The sequence below is a fragment of the Mastigoproctus giganteus genome, chromosome 2 (assembly GCF_048544385.1).
Source record: "Mastigoproctus giganteus isolate SK-2022 chromosome 2, ASM4854438v1, whole genome shotgun sequence".
NCBI lineage: Eukaryota > Metazoa > Arthropoda > Arachnida > Uropygi > Thelyphonidae > Mastigoproctus > Mastigoproctus giganteus.
This window is the reverse complement of record NC_143576.1, coordinates 162,193,685-162,216,089: the sequence shown is the minus strand read 5'-3', so window position 1 is coordinate 162,216,089 and position 22,405 is coordinate 162,193,685. Positions and strand designations below refer to the sequence as shown.

Genomic DNA, 22,405 nt, shown 5'->3' with positions numbered 1-22,405 from the left:
GCAGCCCAACATGATATTAGGCAGGCATAATTCAGTGATCACAAAGTGTATATGTTACAGGCAAAGTGTAAAATCCAGGCATTGTACAGAATGCCTAGGCAATGTCTGTAATGCTTAGAATGCCTGGTGAAATACAAAATAAACTTTTCTTTATCATCCTATGATACCATTATTACGGTCACAGTACTGACTTTTATACAAAGGCAAACTTGGAGAGGGGCAAGGAATACAGCTCCTCATATCTCAGTGTTAAAATGGATATATACCGCTTACAAGTGCTAAATATAACAAAAAATATTCGTAACATGAAATTTTGGGGACTTTCCATCCATTTTACGTTTATTAAATGCATTTCCAACTTCAAAAATATTCTATATGTTGTTTAACATACAGAATATTTTTGAAGTCTATAACATAGACTTCATGACCCTGAATCCTATTGCAGGAATCAAATTTTAAAAATCATATAAAAAATTTTAAAAAATAAAAAATTAATAGTAAAAAATAAATCCCTAGTTGAATACCATTAACATGAATCTTGTGCAATCTTTCACTTGACCTGATCAGGTTTAGATAAAAGAAGATCAAAGATTGGCTTGACCTTATCTTCTTGACTGGATAACAGGGTGGGATTTATCAGTACGTGATACATTTAGAATGCTTCTAGCCACCCATTTTGTCTGGCCCACCTCCACAGTCCAAGAGCAGAAACTAATGGGTGATATACTCTTCTACCTAATAGGCTATGAGGCTGATCACAACATAAACAACACATCCCAAGTGTATATGTTACAGGCAAAGTGTAGAATCCAGACATTGTACAGAATGCTGTTGTTATTTGGTTTTTAGGAGCATTAGCAACTAAGGCCATATTGCTCCAGAGATATGCGGTGGTCATTCCCTGACCTTTCTGCATCCTCCATATTTGGTGGTCATGGGCTCGAACCCTGGTCTAATCAAGAAGCATGTGCTACGCACTGCTGCTCCTGTCCACCTGGCTACGGAGGTGCCTGTACAGAATGCCTAGGATTATACTGCACAAACATATTCACAACTGCATTGATCAGTTTTTCTGGGTACAGTACCTTCGTACACACACACAGTAGGGTTGCCATAGTCCAGTCTGGGACTCCTTCAGAGACGCACGCATGCACGCACAGAAAAAAAAAAAAAAAGAGTTCCTGGATAAGAACCAGGAATTGGTGATTTATTTATTCATTGTATTTTAATTATTTATTTATTTATTATTATTATATATTTTTTTTTTGGCTGTCTTCTGAGGTGGTATCAAGTTGGGCCAGTGCAGTTATTAATACTGTATTTAATCCAGAAGGAATTATTTTTACTAAATGATCTGTCTATAAAATTCAAAGAGGACCATATTATGGGTGAAAACTGAATGATATTTATGTAAAAAAAAAAAGTTTAGAAATAAAATAGGGATATTGTGGGTGTAAAAATTTATTATAATATTTTTATACAAAATAAGTAAGGTGCAAAATTAATATACAGTATAAATATACAAAAAGATAAGAAACAAATTTAAAAAAATTCTATATGTTAGGAACATAGTAGTGGAAAATGCATTTAATAAACATAAAGCGAATGGAAAGTCCCCAAAGTTTTCATGTCATAAACATTTTTTTTATATTATATTTAGTATTTACAACAGGTATATACTCATTTTTACAGTGAGATATCAGGAGCAGTATTTCTGGGTGAAAACTGAACGATATTTATGTAAAAAAAAGTTTAGAAATAAAATAGGGATATTGTGGGTGTAAAAATTTATTATAATATTTTTATACAAAATAAGTAAGTAAGGTGCAAAATTAATACACAGTATAAATATACAAAAAGATAAGAAACAAATTCAAAAAAATTCTATATGTAGTATACCTTTGTATAAAAATCAGAACTATGATTCACTTAATAACTGTATCATAGGATGAGATGATAAAGAAAAAAGTTTCATACTGTGCCTGGCATTCTGTATAATGCCTTGATTCTACACTTTGCCATTAATATACAATAAGCCCCCGCTATTTGCGGTATTTGTATTCCCGGTTTCGCATATCCGCGATCGCTGATTTAATATAAAATGAAATCTAAAAAAAAAAAATGTGAATTTTAAAAGGCCGTGAATATTTTCCGCCATAAAAAAACATGGACGTGGCTAAAATTATCTTTCCTTGTCAAAACAGCGCTCAGTGGATTGGGGGAGAGGGATGACAAAATCGCGAGCGAGGATGTTTCTCGCTAATCCTTGTTCAGTATGTGTTATGCGCTGTCATGGAAGGTTTCGTCGTTTGTTTTTAATTTATACACTTATAAATTGAATAAATTTATAAATTTATATGCTTACAAAAGTGATAAATCTACTGTTCTGCAGTTTAAAACAGACTTTTCTGAGTGTGTTAATGGAAGAAAGTGACTTTATTGTGGACAAGTTCTTTCTAACCCGTACAAAAATATGGCTACAAATAACAAGAGAAGTGTGAAATATCAAAGAAGATGATGACATTAGCGAATAAAATTGAGTTATTAGACAAAATTTCTAATGGTGAAAGTGTCTCCTCAGTGGCAAAACATTATAAAATCAATGAGTCAACGGTACGATCGATCAAAAAATCGGAAGAAAAAATCCGCCATGGTGTCCGTGAAAACGCGCTAATTACTTAAAAAAATTGCTCTATAACTCGTGATGTTAAATTAGGAAAAATGGAAAAGGCTTTAAATCTGTGGATAGAAGACCAAACTCAAAATAAAATTCCGTTAAGTTCACACTCATCATTCGTGAAAAAGCAAAACTTTAGCGAAACTGGTGATAGCACTGGCGGGATAAGTTTTTTTGCTAGCAAAGGCGCTGGTTTGAAAGATTTGTTTAAAATTTCTAATAAATATTACATTTAATATTAAATTGTTTCTTATTTTCATTTCGATGCCATATGCTTGCATTTCACAATGTACTGTCTATGTACATAGTCATATTATGAAGGTACATATAATACATACATAGACAAAATTTTAGATTAGTTTTTCTTATGTATTTCATATGTTGGAACGGAACCCCTTTATTACTATGGGAGTCATAACTCAGTATTCGCGTTATTTCTCAGGAACGTAATCCCCGCGAATAGCGGGGGTTTACTGTATATATACATAAATATAGGTGTCCATGATGCCTTGATTGATGAGTACAATGAGAGGTTTCATGATTTTTGAAAAACATGGTATAACACTATGTTCTGAAATCTCTATTTGACAGCAAAAAGGACCTCAATGATATGTGGAAGGATGCTTTCAAATATCCATGACTGCATCAACATGCTTATCATTTACTCTCTTGCTGCTTTGGCACAACCTGATGTGAATAAACATTTTACATATGACTATAATCAAGATGTTACAGTGATCACAGATGACAAAAACTCACTTATAAGATCAAGTGAAACTGAAGACGACAATTCTGGCACCAAACGTCAAATTCACAGGCCAGAACGCCTCCGTAGCCGAGTGGTCAGGAGCGGGAGTGCTCCTGACCACCCCGGTCTACTCAAAGAGGGAGTGCAGTAGCACACGCTCTTTGAGTAGACCGGGGTTCAAGCCCCTGACTGCTGAATACGGTCGATCTGCCAACCCGCACTGGACCAGCGTGGCAGATTATGGTCCATTTCCCTCAGCATGAATTGTTGAGGAGGCTTCCATCCTGCAGTGAGTTGATAATGGCTGCACTTTACCTTTTTTTTATCACAACAAACTCAATAAACTTTGTTTGCCTCTTCATTTTTTTAAAATTTTGATAAATGTGAATAACTGCAATGTTTTTATTTTAAAGTAAATAAACAGTTTTTATTTCTTCAGTTTAAAATATTAGTAAATATAAATAAAACTTTTTTGTATTGGCACTATGAGAAATATATACACTTATGAGCCAAAACATTATGACCACCCTTGTCTCAATGAGTGGATGCATCCCACAGTACTTTGGAGTGATGTCACTGACCAACACAGCATATATAGTGATGGCAAGGGTAGCACCTGCCAGTTTGTTAGTACTAAGCCCATGCAAAGGGGAGACAGGGAAAGAGCTGACAGAGTTTGAACCGAAATTGATTTGCAGTGATAGGAAAGTAGGGACCAGTGGCTCAGCAACTGCAAGCATTGTTGGTTGTTTGAGGGCTGCTGTGGTGAAGGTCTGGTTGAAATTGTCCAAAGAGGGACACAACCACCCAACGTGCTGGGATGGGGAGACAACCACTGGTTGACAGTCAAGGTGAACAGCAGTTGACACATGCTGACAGCTCATAATTCCTCAACTGATGCAGACTACAACCAGCATGCACAGAGAAACAGTTCCGAGCACACCTTTTAGCAGATGCTCTTGCAAATAAGCCTTCGAGTAGGCTCATGTGCCCATTTTGACCAATCATCATCAATACCTCTGCCTGCAGAGGGCACAGGAGTACCATTCCTGGACAATGGATGACTGGAAAAGCATCATGGCTTGATGAATCAAGGTTCCAGCTCCATCATGCAAATGGATGAGTGCATATTCAATGGCAAGCAGGGGAACAGCTGCAACCAGACTGCACAGTTGGACAGGCTGGCATCAGTGGTATCATAGTTTGGAGGATGATTTCATGGTCATCACTGATTCAACTCATCCTCCTGACTGAATCTTACCCCCCACTGCCTTATGCTACCTTGGCATTGTTTCGGATGAAGTTTTGCCATACACAGTGACTTCATATATCCACATGACACTGGACTCTTTCAACAAGACAATGGCCCATGTCACAAGGCTCACATCATGCTGGAATGGTGAGAGGATCACATTCAAGAATTTGGCGTGCTCTCCTGGCTGCCAAATTCCCCCAATATCAATTCCATTGAACATTTGTGGGATGTGGTGCAATGCAAGATTCATCAGACTATGCCAGTGCCGAACTCTGAAATGTCCTTTTGTTCAGCAGGTCCAGGATACCTGAGGACATCTTCTGCAGTCCTTTTGCATATTTCTTTAACCTATCTTAATGTTTGAAAACTTAAATGAAATGAAGAAAATGCCCAATGGCAAATAAAATGTGGTTCATTTCAGTAATTTACAATTTTCAGTAATTCACAAGTCTGTAGGAAAAATTGTACATCATAATATGAGGAGGTTTCAAAATGTTCGTACCCTGACCTAGATAAAACATCAGTAGGATGATGCCATTTTTAATATAAGTTGTCTACATATTCAATAACTAACATTGTGAAATTTCCTTCCCATAGGTGATCATACACCAGTGGTGGAGCCCGGAATCCGAGGAAGGATGCTAGGGTTGACAAAGTTGAGTATCAAGCAGTGATCAAGTTCCTGAATTTGCTAGTCAAGAAAGCTCAGCAAACTGATCGGGTTGGTGACAAATGATGGGTGTACCGGTATGATGAATCCAGAAGAACTGCTCGTGGAAGTATCTATAGAAAGGTCTATGAGACAGAGCGTGGGGAGACTGTTAGAGATAAGACTGTTGCTCGGGTAGCACAGTGGTATCGTCACCGTCCTCCTCACACTGGGTTGAAAAGAAAGGCTAAGTTTGAATCCCATCATCCCATCGATGATGTGAGGAATTTTAATGGGCATTTTTCATTCCGGCTGAGTTGGTCATTCTCACACAATAAATATACAGGTAGATGTATGTAATCATTTATGGGTGACCCTAATATCATAATTTGGGTTTTTTTTTTTTTTTTTTTTTTTGTTAGTGATGAGACATTAATTAACCTAACTGCCGTCTTTTGAATGGAATCTAGAAGCCTGAGAGAGGTTTTGGGGGCACCGCCCCAGATGTGGGAACAATATTCCATTGGTTGGGTGGATTTGCGATTTGTACAGAGTGAACAGCTGTTTGGAAGAAAAGTAACACCAAGAGCGAAATAGAAAACCAAGTTGTTTTAGATGCAGAGGAAGCAATATTTGTAACGTGCTTGTGTCAAGAGAGATTAGAAATCAGAGTGTCACCAAAGATAAGCATAAAAATCCTTTTGCGAGATATAAGACAAGACTGAGTTTTAGAAGGATTGAAATCACCTACATTGTCTTTGCCCCACTGGAAATCAGCATTTAAAGAAATGGTAGTGGATATTCGAGAAGTTGAAGCTGTTTGAGCAGGTAAAAGTTTGCAAAACGATGGATAGGATTTCCAGTCAAAGGAGGAAGGCATTAATATACAAGAGGAAAAGAGTAGGAGAAAGAACTGAACCTTGGGGAACACCAGCATTAGTGGAGAAGTTAGAAAATAGAGAGCCGTCTACCATTAACCAGTGAGTGGTCAGAGATAAAACTAGATACCCAATTACAAAAAATAGCTGGCAAAACCATAGAGTGGAGCTTATTTAGAAGATCTTTATGCCAAACACGAATGAAAGCCTTTGAGATGTTAAGAGCAACTGCTTGAGTTTCATTCAACTTTTCCATTGAATTTGTCCCTAGATGGATAACATAAGCCAGAACATCACCAGTGGATCGACACTGATGAAACTCATACTGGCGATCGTTGTTCAGACGGAATGTTTCTAGATAGTTTTAAGAGTTGGTGGTTAACTGATTTCCCCATTACTTTAGAAAAAGTAGAAGTAATTGCAATGGGACGATAATTGGATGGGAGGGATTTGTCACCCATTTTAGGAAATGTCTGGATATGAGCAAATTTCCAAGCAGAAGGAGAAACACCTTTGGAATAAGTGGCAAAGAACAGAAATAAGCTCAGGAGCTCAGGTTTTGAGAACAAGTGGAGAAATGCCATCAGGACCTGGGGTTTTCTTAGCATCAGATTCATCAAAATCCTTCTGACAGCCTTTTGATGGAAGACCACAAGAGGCATTGTATGGAGTGTATAGGGAATGGTTTGAGGTGATTACGAAGGTCATCAATACATGAGTTGGAAGAAAAATAGGATGCTAACAGGTCAGCTTTATTTTTGGCTGATGTAACAACAGAACCATCTGGTTTGACAAAAGTGGGAACAGAGATGGCCAAAAATTGCAACCAATAGTTTTGGCAAGAGACCAAAATGGTCGGCTATTATTGGAGAAGAAGCAAGTTTTCTGCTCTTAGCTTGTTCGAAATCTAGTTTGGACTGATTAATAACTGCTTTACAAAGTATAAATGATGCTTAATAATAATTTTTATTATTATGCTATGTCGCTTATAAAAACATACACTGGTGTGCAAAAATTTTTTTTTTTTTTTTTATGTGAACCCCAAACACGAGAGGTATTAGAACCTATAGTACTTAGTACCGTGCTTGGGTTGGAGGTTGAAAAGACGAAAGAAGATATTTGTTGACATTGGACTTGAACTTCTGTAGATTGTAATTTTCAGGAAATACGTATGAAGGAAGGTTGTTCCAGAAAACGGCAGTTGAATGAATAAATGAGGAAGATGAAAAATTGGTTCTGTGGGTTTGAAGTTCGACAGTAAATGGATGTTGGCTGGTGGCGGCACGTGTTCGGACTGTTTTGAAAGAGAGAGCGGGAATTATAGAAGCCAATTCAGAAGAACAGTACCCATGGAAGTATCTGTAGAAGAGGCATGCAGCAGAAACAGTACGTCTATGAGAAAGCGAGTGGAGAGACTCTGTTAGAGATGAATCATTAATTAACCTAACTGCCCTCTTCTGAATGGAATCAAGAAGCCTGAGAGAGGTTTTGGGGGCACCACCCCAGATGTGGGAACAGTATTCCATGGCAGGGCAGATATGCGATTTATACAGAGTGAGCAGCTGTTTGGAAGAAAAGTAACCCCAAGAGCGAAAGAGAAAACCAAGTTTTTTAGATGCAGAGGAAGCAATATTTGTAATGTGCTTGTGCAAAGAGAGATTAGAAGTCAGGGTAATCCCCAAAAGAGATATATCATTTTGCCTAGAAATCAGAGTGTCACTAAAGATAAGCACAGGAGCAGAAGAATCCTTTTTGCGAGATATAAGACAAGACTGAGTTTTAGAAGGGTTGAAATCAACTAAGTTGTCGTTGCCCCACTGGAGAATTGCCTGAAGATTGGCATTTAAGGAATTGGTAGCAGATTTTCGAGAAGTTGAAGCTGATTGAGCAGGACAAGGTTTCTCAAAATGGAAAGTGGAATGCAATGTGCTATCATCGGCAAAACTATGGATAGGATTTCCAGTCAATGGAAGAAGGTCATTAATATACAAGAGGAAAAGAGTGGGGGGAAGAACTGAACCTTGGGGGACACCGGCATTAGTGGAGAAGTTAGAAGACAGAGAGCCATCTACCAGCACTCTCAGTGAGCGATCAGAGAGAAAACTGGATAACCAATTACTAAAAACAGTTGGCAAACCATAAGATGGAAGCTTGTTTAGAAGACCTTTATGCCAAACACGATCAAAAGACTTTGAGATGTCAAGAGCAACTACTTGTGTTTCACTGAACCTTTCCATTGAATTAGTCCATAAATGGGTAACATAAGCCAGAATATCACCAGTGGATCAACACTGATGGAATCACTACTGGCGGGCGATCGTTGATCAGACGGAGGGTTTCTAGGTACTTTAAGAGTTGGCGGTTAATTGATTTCTCCATTACTTTAGAAAGAGTAGAAGTAATTGCAATGGGACGATAATTGGATGGGAGGGATTTGTCACCCTTTTTAGGAACTGGCTGGATATGAGCAAATTTCCAAGCAGAAGGAAAAACACCTTTGGAATAAGAAAGTGAAAAAAGGCGGCAAAGAATTGGAGTAAGTTCAGGAGCACGGGTTTTGAGAACAAGTGGAGAAATACCATCAGGACCTGGAGCTTTCTTAGCATCAAGATTCATCAAAATCCTTCTGATATCCTTTTGACGGAAGACCACAGGAGGCATTGAATGGAGTGTGTTGGGAATGGTGGGAGGTGTTTTACCAAGATCATTAATACATGAGCTGGAAGAAAAATGGGATGCTAGCATGTCAGCTTTATCCTTGGCTGAAGTGACAGAACCATCTGATTTGGACAGAGGTGGGAGCAGAGATGGGCAAAAGTTGCGGCCAATAGCTTTGGCAAGAGACCAGAATGCTCAGCTACCATTAGGGCAAGAAGCAAGTTTTCTACTCTTAGCCTGTTCAAACTCTAGTTTGGACTGATTAATAACTGCTTTACAATTGTTGCGAGCTTTGGTGTAGGCAGAAAATGAAACTGAAGAATTAGAAACAAGCCAATTACGATATGCAACATTCTTCTCTTGAACAGCCTTAGCACGTTTATTGGAAAACCAAGGTTTAGATAAAGGACGAGATTTTAAAGCGGAGTGTGGGATAAAGGATTCCATTCCTGCAAGAATAATTTCACTGACACGATCTGAGCAAACGTTGACTTCAGAAGTTTTGAAACAGGAATCCGACCAAGGAAAAGAAGAAAAGAAGACTCGCAGGTCATCCCATTTTGCATTCTTGTAATGCCAAACAACACAAGGTTGGGAATAGCCATGAGATAAAGGTTCCAATGGAGAAGAGACCACCAAGTTGTGATCTGAAGTGCCTAAAGGACCTCTCACTTCGACCGTGTACTTAGAAGGGTTGTTTGTGAGAAAAAGATCAAGCGTATTGGCTGTATGATTAGGACTGTCCGGTATTCTTGTAGGTAAATGAACAATCTGTGCTAGGTCATTAGTAATTGCAAAAGCCTCTGCATCTCGACCTGCTGGGTCGGTGTGACTAGAAAATGGAAGCCAGCTGGAGTTGTGAACATTAAAATCACCAAGGAAAATTACCTCACTGTTAGGAAAGTTGGACAGGAGAAAGTCAAGTTGAAAAGAGAGGAAGTCAAAGAGCTCCAAGTGATTAGTGGAGTTGGGAGAACGGTAGAGACAACAGATGAATTTGACATAATGAGGTAGAGAGATTTTAAGCCATAGAAGATCAAAGAGAGGAGATTCCAAATTGCCAAGTCTCTGACAGGGAATATCAGGACAGACATATGCACAAGTACCACCTTTGAGGCGAAAGGAATCACACAGCGAATAATTTGGGCATCTGAGATGAGTAGTAGTTGAATCAACCGATAACTGAGATTCTGTCAGAAAAAGTACATGTGGTTTGGCAGACTGCAAGTGGAAATGGACATAGTTGAGATTAGAATTGAGACCACGTATATTTGTGAAATGAATTAGGAAGTGCTTGGGAGGTTTAGAACTTTTTGCAGATAAGCTTGCTCTATTAGTTTGACAATTCGTGGTGTATTCAATGGTAAGAAAAAGTGTGTGGGACATGCTGTATGAAGTAATGAAATTTTTGGATATGGCGTACACGTGGTAAGAATATAACCAGATCCTTGATATAACGTGGCCTCGACAATGCTCCCCGCATACACACTACTCGGACTCCCTCCAGTCACTTCCTGGCAGAGTAGAGGTAGCAAGATTATACACTAGCTGATCCAGAAGCCTCCTAGAGAGTTACCAATAGGTTCGGTCCGGTGTACTAACTAGCGGTCGGCCTGCGGCCTGTTTTAGAGCTGTACCCTCGAAATGTAAGGAATATCGGATCTCCCCACAACGTTCATCATAACCTCAAAAGTCATCAATCATACTGCATGATGGAAGAGATATTGAAGGGTTGACCGGAACTTAGCTCTAGAGACTAAACATGGGTTCTACCACTTCAAGCCTCCAATAAGCAAAGTGGTGGTATTTCACTGGTTAATGAGAGTCATCTACCACCTAGTACTGCCTGGTAACATAGAGGGTCGGCGTTCCTCCATGTGGTGTGGGCGCCACACCTCGACCCCTGCTTACGTTGGTTCACACCTGGGTGGTCACCCACCATGTACTTGTGCATGGAGGTTATTCCCAGGATTACTAACAGTCCCACCATCGTGAAGGTGTAAGCAGAGGATCTGGCTGTCACAGACCGTCCAGACTTCGCCGAAATTGGGTCCACTTGACTTGAGTGTCACCCGAATATCAGTTCCATCAGCGTTTTAGACTCCCAGATAGCAAGTATAGCTTGTCTGGCATATCTAAGAGAATGTCTTTGACAACCTCAAGGACCAGTCAAGTTTTTACCTGTAGCTTCTCATAGGAGTGGCCTGAATATGGGAAAAAGCATACCAAAGGAACCTCGTGAGGTACAGAAATGATGAAGGAAACAAAAACCTGACACAACAACGGAAACAAAACGGTACAGAGGGACTTTATTCAAAAATGGCAACAGAGCACTGGCTGCCATGATACAGATGCATCACCCAAAGATGGAACAAAGGGAAGAGGTGGTCCTCAGTAGGAGATACAGCCACCCCCTAATGTCGATGCAGGCTTTGCACTGCCTGTGCAAACTTAGAACAATGTTGTTGATAAGTTCTTGCGGCAACATTGTCCATTCCTCTGCCAGCACCATCTTCAGCTGGCGAACATTTTCTGGTGGGTGTGGATGTGCTGCTAGGCGTCTCTCTCCACAGCGTCCCATATGTATTCGATGGGATTTAGATTGGCGGAACGGGTGGGCTAATCCATACGAACAATGTCCTCCCTTTCCAAAAGCATATCAACAGCTGCAATGCGATGGGGTGTGGCGTTATCATCCATAAATACGAACTCGGCACCAACGCACCTCAGAACAGATGCACGTGGGGAAGGATTACCTCAGTACAGTAACGTGCACCGGTTACAGTGCTGCCTTCCAGTATCTGGGTTGTGTACGTCCATCCAAGATAATGCCTCCCCAGACGAGAACATCTTGACCCCCATATTGATCCCTTTCAGTGATGTTTGTGGGGTGATGCAGTGTGCCAGATTTGCTGACGTCCAGAATCGCTGCTGAGACTGAATCTACTCTCATCAGTAAAGAGTACCTTAAGTAAAGATTTTGTGGTTGTAACTTTTAGAAATAGTGTTTGTCCTTTAGTTTTGTACACCAGTGTAGTACTGGAAATATTTTACAATAAAAATTTAGAAATATATGATTTCAGAGAATATAGGCTTAGTAGTTCGCTTTAAAAATATTATGTTGAAAAGGGTTCGCAATAAAAAAATATGTTGAAAGGGGTTCGCGATAAAAAATATTATGTTGAAAGGGGTTCGCGAGTCAAAAAAGGTTGGGAACTGCTGCTCTATGCCACTGAATAAAATTTGATAATGTTTAATGGCTGATATAACTAGCTACTAGGTGAGAATGTCTGAACAATTATTTAAATATATAAAGCCCTAGTGGCAAAAAAAAAAAAAAAAAAAAGTGGTTCATTTTGGTTATTAATGCAGTTCAAGGCTTTTAAAAGCAAAGCCTGATGATTAAAAGTTTTGTTCTGCAGTTGACAGCGTAAAATTAACATTGGGTATCATAGCAAATACGATTAAGTTACCACTAATTGATAAGTAGGCACAGCAGACCATAATGTAACATGTTAAAAAGTAACTAATTGATATGGTAATTAAATTAGCAAGAAGTTAAAGAAAAAGCAGTTTGCCAATAAAGTGTCCACAGTTTTCGGAGACTCTTCATTTGCCTATGCCAACAATGGTTTATAGAAATAAAAAGTATTTCGATAGCCAAACGATTGTGCAGTGTGGTGAATTTTTTTTTTTTTTATCAAGCATATTATGGGATTCATTATTCCTATATGTCTCAAACACCTGTAATTAATAATCATAAGTAATTCAATTGGTAATTAGCAATATAGCATTAGTAACTCAATAATTGTTGTTGCTGAGATGAGTGGCAATGGCTTTGATACTTTGTGCAATAAAGAAAGAGGAAAAGAAACTCATTTATAGTGAGACAGGCCATGTGCAGAAAGAAAATGAGCAGACAGACTGATTCAAACAAGTAAAGGGCTAAAAGTGACTTGACTTTAAACTTCACGATCAATAGTTTAAATAAAATAACAAGAAAAGCCTAAAATATATGTGTATATAGGGCTCTCTCATTCTCTTTTTCTCTCCCCCTTCCTCCATTGTTGACAGCTGAAGGGTTAATGCTGCTAGTCTCCCTAAGATACTCATCAACATGCTGAAAGGTCTTATCACTAGGAAGATATCAATTCAGAAACTGAAGACAATCCCAGAACCAGCACTAGGAAAACTTCTGCTGAGATGAAAAATACACGGCATAACTTCAGGAATGACATCAAAGCCATCATGGGCAACAACTGTGTAGCAAATTATCCATGAGCAGTTGTTGCTTGTTGAAATACCATTTTCAGAAAGTTCAAGCTATGACTTCAGCAAATTATCCTGCCTGTGAACAATTTCATCAGAGGCTATTGTAATAGTGCATTATTCATCCTCTTTTCTTACTGCTATTTTATTCAGGAATGAAGGCAGTTTCAGCAGAGATGGAATATACACAATAACCATCTCTGTTCAGAGAATATTCCACGTCACTATGCAAAGGCAGCATCAGTACCAGTTCACATCAATATCTTGGCAGGTATAGTTGTTGCCTTGACTGGCCCTCCTGCATTGTCAGAAAGTCTAATGGGAGATGGATACTGCAGTATTTTTAAATATGATCTGTTCGAAAAAGTTCCACTTGGCACGAATTAAAGACCGCAATTAATGCAAAATGTCACCCAGGAGCACTTCAGAGTTTGTTAAAAAAAAAAAAAAAATCCTATGCAGCCAAATTGGAACAGCTGGTCCTATGGCATGTCCTCTGTTTTCTTGTTGTTGTTGTTGTTTGTTGGATTTATTGATGCAAGGGCTACTAAGGCCATAATGCACCTATTTCAATCTTATTTGATACATGATTGTTATATTAAATAAAAGGATTCAGATCAGGTGATATTTGTTTATCAATTTGAGGAAGGTAAAAACATCATTAATATCTTGTCGGTCTCCGAGAATCTGTTGTAAGGTAAGTTTATTAGAAGAATATAGATGTGAAGAGAAAGCTGTTTTTCATTCTCTCAGATATAATGGGCATTCAATGATCAAGTGGTTTACTGTGAGTTGAGTTTGACAGTTGTTGCATCGTGGAGGGTCATCCTGAGTGAGTAAATAACTATGAGTTAGGTGAGTATGTCCTATTCGAATTCTAGCAAGTACTACTTCTTCCTTTCTATTGCCTCTTAGGCTTGATAGCCACTTCTTGTGATCCTTTTTAATCTGAAAAAGCTTATTGCTCTTTTCTCCCTGCCAAATGGATAGCCATTTTTTTCTAACATTGGTATGTATGATGCGTTTTAAATCTGTGTAAGGTATCTGCATGTCTGATTTTATGTGACTGGTGTTCTTGGCTGCAAGATCCGCTTGTTCGTTTCCTCTGATTCCAGAGTGCCCAGGTATCCAACAGAAAATTAATTTTTGCCTGTTTGCAAGAAGCTGCGCTAACTTGGTTTGAATTTGTTGTAGAAACGGATGACTGGAAGGAAATTTACACTGAAGAGCAGATACAGCACTTAAGGAATCGGTGTAGATAATAGTTTGAGGATATAATGACTGTTTTACATTGTCTAGAGCCATCAGGATAGCATACAGTTCTGCAGTGTAAATACTGTACTCCAAAGGGAGCTGCTGGGATATTGTATTGTTTGGTAGAACTGCAGCTGCTCCAACTTTATTATCTGTCTTGGAACCATCAGTGTAAATTTGGGTAAAACTAGAGAACTGAAAAGAGTGAGTTGCATGGATCTGCTGAATACTGAAATTTGGAAGTGCATTCTTTCCCTATTGTTGGAAATGTTGGTCAACATTGGCCAAGGGTATTTGCCATGGTGGCATAGCCGTGCTAATATCTTGAATTATGTCATTCATATTTAGTTCGCTGCACGTAGTTATGCTTTGTAATCTAATGCCACATGGTTTATTCTGCAAAGGTTTATTTTGGTACAAATTATGCCATTTTGGGGTGAATAAATACTGTTTTATAGGATGATATGGGAAACTTCTGATTTTTGCTGCATAACTTAATAACAGAGCTTGCCGTCGAAGAAATAGGGGTGGTTCATGTGCTTCCGTATAGAGACTCTGAACTGGCGATGTACGAAAAGCTCCCAGTGCAATTCGGAGGGCATTGTGATGTTCTGGGTCGAGCTATTTTAATACACTTTCTCTGGCTGAGGCATATGCAGGTGACCCATAGTCTAGTTTGGATCTTATGAGCGACCGGTATAAGTGCAGCAGCATGTACCGATCTGCACCCCATGACATAGCGGAAATTGCCCTGAGGAGATTCAGCTTCTTTAGACAGGTTGTACGAATGTGTTTAATATGCTCTAAGAAACTAAGTTTTCTATCCAGAATTAGTCCAGGAAAGCTAATACTCTGTTGAAAAGAAATTGGATGAGAATCAAGATGTAAATCGGGATCTGGATGAAAATTCCGTTTACGGCAAAAATGAATTGCTGTTGTTTTTTGTTTTGAAAGTCTGTATCCATTATTTTTGGCCCACTGAACAAGCTTGTTAATTGTACCTTGAAGCTGTCTTTCAATGAAACGCATGTTTTGTGAGTGGCTTGAGATTGCCAGATCGTCAGCATACAGATAAGTTTCAACGGTGTCGGGAATAACTTTTGTAATGGAATTAATCCTGAGAGAGAAGAGCATAGCACTAAGCACAGAACCTTGAGGGACCCCCTCTTCTTGCACAAAAGTTTGTGAGAGAGCAGAGTGAAATCGTACCTGAAAGGTCCTATTGCTCAAAAAGTTCTGGATAAATTTTGGAAGATGACCACGAATACCGGATTCATAGAGATCGTGAAGAATTCCATACCTCCAGGTTGTATCAAAAGCTTTTTCGATGTCAAGACATATCATCACTAGGTGTTCGTTCCTGAGAAATGCATTTCGGATATTTCTTTCAGCTTTGACCATAAGGTCAAGTGTTGATCTAGTTCTTCGAAATCCATATTGATTTTGACTTAGAATGCACTCAGTCTCTAGGAACCAAGTCAATCTGGCATTAATTATTTTTTCTAATGCTTTTCCTATACAACTAGTTAACGCTATCGGTCGGTAATTTACTGGATCTGAATGGTCCTTTCCTGGTTTTGGGAAAGCTAGTACGATAGAATGACACCAACTGGTAGGGTAGTAGTCTTCGCCAAAGATTCTATTATACAGTTTTAGCAGAGCAGAAAGGGATTCTTCACTCAAGTGATATATCATGGCATAGTACACTCCATCAGGGCCAGCAGCACTATTTTTGGATCTTGCAAGTGCGCTACGTAACTCTGCCATGGTAAGGGGTACATTATATGGATGCTGTCGTGAAGTACTGAAACTGAGATTATGTTTTTCTGCTTGTATTTTATGTGCCTGGAAACTTGGCTCAAATGCGGTTACAGCGGAGATTTTTTCAAAGGTTTCACCTAATGTATTAGAAATATCGGGAGGATTGCAGATTTCTTTGCCTTTTAGATATATTATTGGAGTGGTTATAGGTGGATATTTTCCATTAATTCTTCGAACAGTTCAGAACTGTTTATCAGAACTGTTTATTCCAAACAGTTCTGATATTTGTGGTCCTGTTTATAGAGGAGGCATATTTAGACCATGTCTCTTTTTTGCTTATTCGTTGTATGTGACGAGATTTAGCTCTAGCTTTCTTGAACTGTATGAGGTTAGCTGTGGTTGGGTATTTACGAAATAAGTTCCAGTATCTATTCTTTTCTTTTTTCGCATTGCTACAGGCTTCATTCCACCATATTTTTGGGTGGGAGCGAGTTTTCATGGATGATCTGGGTATACTGGTTTCTGCAGCTGCTATCATTTGCTGAGTTATGTAAGTTACGGCAGAGTCAATGGTGAGGGTCTCGATAGTCTGAATATCTAGATATGCCAGCTCTTGATATTTCTTCCAGTTAGCTTTGTCGAATTTCCAAACAGTTTTTATCTCAGTTTGAGGAGGAGAGTTAGCCGATAGTGTGCATATTACTGGAAAGTGGTCACTATTTCGCAGGTTATCAGTGACCGTCCAATCAATCAGAGGAAGGAGGTTTGGCGAGCATATTGAAAGATCAATTGCGGAAGTTGACCTTGAGGAAAGATGCACGTACGTGTGAGTCCCATTGTTTAATAATGTTAAGTTGTGCCTTTCAAGAAATTTTTCAATTAACTGACCTCTCTTATCAAGGTGCGAGGAACCCCATAGGGGGTGATGCCCATTCCAGTCACCTAAGATACAGAAAGGTGGTGGCAGCTGAGTAACTAAATCATTCAAATCTGCTAGAGAGTATGAATAGTTTGGCAAAAGGTATATGGAAACAACTGTTACTGCTATCTTAACCATAACTCTAGCAGCAATTGCTTCTAAAGTTGTTTGCAGTGGGACTGGTCTAAAAGGAGTTCTGGAGTTTACTAGCAATGCTACACCTCCATGTGCTGTATTTGAGTCGTTCCTATCCTTTCTAAGCATTATATGGTGTTTTACGCTCATAGTTATTTTAGAGGTCAGGTTTGTTTCCTGTAGACAAAGAACAGCAGGCTTATATTCGGTAATTAAGTCATAAACATCGTCTAAGTTAGCTCTGAGTCCGCGACAATTTCATTGAATGATTCTGTGCATTATTGAGGATTATCGGGTGTGTCTGCTTGCTTACGGGATGTGGTCTGTTTGCACCTGTCTAGTCTTTTTTCCCTTTTTGGGAAATTTGGTCTAGTGATCCATGTCCTCCTCTTCCGCATGAAGTTCAAGTAGTGGTTCATCTCGGTGTGAATTTCTATCTATGTCCATGGTATCAGTACTGGTTTTTTGATTATTTATTTCAGAGCTTGTTTGATTAACTGGCTGTTTTACAGGATTTTTATCTGGCGGTATTGTCAATGGTGTGTTTACCGAATGAGTTGATTGCTGTTGGGTAGGCTGTTCTTTTAGTGTAGAGAGGACTGACTTGGCCCAATCAGAAATTGAGATACTTGGCGGAACTGAACAATCTGTTTGTACTGTTATGGATCGTTGCTTTTTTACAACTGAAGAATAAGATGGCAATTTATTTGAAATTAAACAATGTCTTTTTGCTTCTTGGTATGGCACCTTGTGTTCCACTTTGTACTTTTGTATATTCTTTTCAGTCTGCCACTGGATGCACTCCTTTGAAAATGCTGAATGATTCCCCTTACAGTTTGGGCAGCTTTGTATTTCAGTGGGGCAGTCTGTGTGAACATGCTCTTTTGAACCACAGGAGGCACAGGTGGTTACACCCCTGCAGACTGCTTGTGAGTGTTCAAATTTTTGGCATTTAAAACACCGGACTGGGTTTGGAATATAAGGTCGAATTTTGCACCTTAAATATCCAGCTTTAACAGTTGTTGGTAAAATTGGTGTTTTAAATGTAAGAATGACGGTTCAGGTAGGAGTAAGAACCCCATCTTTCTTAATGACTATCCTTTTGGCATTTATTACATTTTGATCGCCTAATTCCTGAACGATTTCCTCCTCAGATACGTTAAGGAGATCCCACTCGGCTATTACCCCTTTAGAGGAGTTTAAGGTGGCATGCGGGGTAACCTTTGTGGGAATTCCACCAAAAGTCGATATTTTTAATAGTTTTTCCGAGTGTTTATTCTTGTTCATCTCCACTAGAAGGTCTCCGGATTTTAATCTTCTAACCATTTTTGGTGGGCCCGCCACATTCTCAAAACATTTCTGTATTAAGAATGGGGAGAGCTTACTCAAAGGATTGTCAGTCAAAGAATGCAGTATCAAAAAAAGAGGAGCAGGGCTTTCTGTTCCTTCTTTTTTCTGCCGTTTTGCATTTCCTGCATTTAAGTCTTCTCTGTTTGAGAGATCTGGATCATGAGATCCATAAGTGGCATGTCTATTTATGTCCATCTTTGCTCCTTTTTGCCCCGGGAGAGTGTTTTTCTTCTCCCAGGTTTCCAGCCCCGCCACGTGGAGGCAGGAGCGGTGCCACCAGTGACCAAGCGGTTTATAGGTTTAGTTAGGTTAGTAAGGATTATATATATATACACACAAGGAAAGAAAGGTGTATTTCCTTTCTGGATTCTACTTCAAAGCTTTTAAGTAAAGAATCACTTAAGAAAAACAAGAAGAATAGTGACACTGGAAAATAAATATAACTAATCCGCTGAGAAAGAACGCTATGTATCGCACAAAATATCGCTTGGGCACTATCGCTTGGCACTCGGGGCCTCTGTTTTCTTAAAACACTTAAACCCTCTTGGTTTATGTCTGTGGTCACACCTGATAACTTCAGTCCGTTCCATTCCATATACGGGGTGTGGATACACGGCATAACTTCAGGAACGAGTTCCTCATATGTAGACAATAAAAATATTTTATATCAACATAGTTCCAGAAATGATTGGTTCCTGAGTTATTAACCGGAATGTCTTATCTTCTGCATGTGATTTCCTTCATCACAAGGTACTGACAGAATCGGGTGGTTCTCCATTCCTACCATGTACTCAAATCAGGAGCAAGCAGATATGCACTTTATGTACGGTTTGGCAGACAGAATGCCCTGGAGGCTTGTTGTTTGTACCACGAAAGGTTCCCAGAACGAAGATGTCCAGACAGGAAAACGTTTGAAGGTATCTATCGCCGCCTTTGTAAACATGGGACCTGTACACTTTGTGCTGCCGACAGAGGATGACCAAGATCTACGACTCCTGAAGTAGAGGAGGAGATTTTGTGTTGTGCATGCCACTCCTGGAATCAATATACACAGAATAGCAATGAAACTGGCTGTTCAACATTCGACTATTTGGATGTTGAATCCGACTATTGTGAGAACATCAACTGTATCCTTACCATCTGCAACGGGTACATTAATGGCAGGGTACGTTACCCTGCCCGAGTAATGTTCTGCCAGTGGTTCTTGCAGCAGTGTGGTACAACTCCTCACTTTCCAGCCTTAGTGATATTCACAGATGAAGCACAGTTCGCATGAGACGGAATCCAAAACTTTCACAATCAGCATGTATGGGCTGAGGAAAACCCACATGCAATTCTTCCATCACATCACCAACAGTGGTTCAGCTTCAACATCTGGGCGGGTGTTTTTGGTGATAAGTTATTTGGGCCCCCATGCACTTACAAAGAAACTCACAGGGCAGGCATACAGAAACTTTCTGGAAAACAACATACCTGATTTCTTGGACAACACGCCACTGATCATTTATCAACAAGCACACTTCTTGAACGGTGGCACTCACGCACATTTCAGCCACCTAGCCTGCAATTACCTGAATGGAAGGTTTCCTGGGTGGTGGTAGGTAGAGGTGGACCAAATGCCTGGCCTCCACGCTCACCTAAATTAAACCCACTAGATTTCTTCTTGTGGGGCCATTTAAAGTCATTGGTGTATTCGACTCCGGTAGCTGATGTGGAAACTCTCTGCAATCTAATTGTGGCAGGTTGTGAGACAATACGAAACATGCCAGGAATTTGGCATCGTCTTTGCGAGTCCATGAGACATCAATGTGAGGCCTGTATTCAAGCAGAAGGTGGACATTTTAAGCAATTACTATCAGGTGATGTGAACAGTTAAGTGTCATAGACAGATCTTCAAAACTCGGAAACCAAGCATTTCCGGAACTATGTTGATATAAAATATTTTTATTGTCTACATACGAGGAACTCATTCCTGAAGTTATGCCGTGTATTTTTGAGACACCCTGTATAATCTGATCACTCTTTGCCAATGCATAGAGCAGTGTTGTGCCTTTATCCACCATACTCCAGAAAAGATCGAGCATGTCCAGCAATCCAAATTTCCATATGGTGTGTGTGTGTGTGTGCGCTACACAATTTTCTGTTTATACTTAAGATTAGAGTATAAACTGAAAATTTTACTCTAGAGCTTTTTCCCAGATTGGAACAAGCTTCTACTTCATTCTAGTGTTGTGGGATAAAAGTATATACTGAGTACTGTTATATTCAAAAGCAATATACAAAAAAATTTTAAAAAAGGGGAGAAGGACAGAAAGAGCTGTATTAGTTCTTTAATTAATAATTACTGATTTAATATTAAATATATAAAGAAACAGACAGCAGAAATTTATTCTCTAAAACATTTCTAATATAGAATACAGGAGGTCTTACTTAACATAACAGATGCATACCATTGAGTTAACTGAAAAAGATTTTCTTAAAGAAAGTGTTATAAATGGGCGTTGTATTGTCAATTTATGAATAACACATTTTGTGGACAAATAATCCTAAAAACTTTCCATATGAATATTAAAAAGCAAACAAAAACAGGGATGGGGAATTCTCTGCATGTCAGGTGCCATCTTAATTAAAAACTGGTTATGGGACATAATTGTGCAAACAGGTTAATCACAATGCAAAATAAAGACACTGATTTATTTATTTTCATGATTTTAATAAAATAACAAGGGTGAGTGTTTCACATTGTTCTGCTTTAGATTATCGTACTTTAAAATGTTTTTATTATTTTAAAAACATATTTGAAAGTATATTATCAATCTAAGGCAAAACAATGTGAAACACTCGATCTCATTTAGTATTTAAACTGATTTAATGCTCTCCCCCTCCTCCCAAAGAAATATTAAATGGTGAGATGGAACCATATAGAAGTTTGTTTGTAAATATTTATTATTCCTAGGGACCTACAATCTGCAGTTGGCCAACCCTGGCAATTGGAGAAATTAAATAACTCAGAACAGCAGAAATACTAGCATTAATAGAGGCATATGATGCAACAAAAACAGCTTATATAGCATCAGACAAAAAAATAAAATAAAATAACCACTTCCCATTTCACCCATCCATTCACTCCAAATGTTTGTCCAGTTCTTCCTTGAATTTATTTAAGCTATCAACTTCCACAACGACAGATGGCAATTTGTTCCAGCAATCAACTACGCGCTGGTTAGAGGCAATTTCTGCATACCTATTCTACAAATGACTTTCCTCGATTTGAGTTTATGCCCCCTCAGTTCGTAATCTAAGCAAGAGAAAGAATCCCATCAGCATCGAGCCTGCTCAAACCATTCAAGGCCCTATACAACTCAAACAGATCACCTCGCAGGTGTTTAGTCTTCAGACACTGCAATTTGCAGAACTTAAGCCTTTCTTGGCAAGAGAACCTCTTTGTTACTCTCACCAATCTTGCTGCCCTTCTCTGTACTCATTCTAGCAAATCTACATCCTAAAATGAAGCCACCAGACCTGTATGCAGTACTCAGGGTGTGGCTTCACCATTGCCTTATACAAAGGGATAATCATCGTTATACTAGCAAAATTCCCTTCCTTCTAGAGTTTATATAAGTAAAAAAGTCTTTGCTGTGTTTCATTGCGTCCTTTGCCAAAGATTTCTTGAAATCTGCCTTCGCTTGCCTAACCTCCTTTGTGACTTGATTATAGACTTGCTTATATCTACCATAGGCTTCTGTGTCACCTGATAGTTTATATGCATCCCATGCATTTTTCTTCTCGGCCACGAGTCTCATTAGCTCATCTGACATCCATTTAGGCCTAAACCTTGAACAGTATTTTTTA

The 22,405-nt window shown here is 39.0% G+C and overlaps 1 protein-coding gene across 1 annotated transcript in view; it reads right to left on the bottom strand.

Moving 5' to 3' along the window:
* LOC150089713 (alcohol dehydrogenase class-3-like) overlaps positions 1-22,405 on the bottom strand; it is a 130,484-nt gene that overhangs the window by 18,382 nt on the left and 89,697 nt on the right. The window lies entirely within an intron of this gene.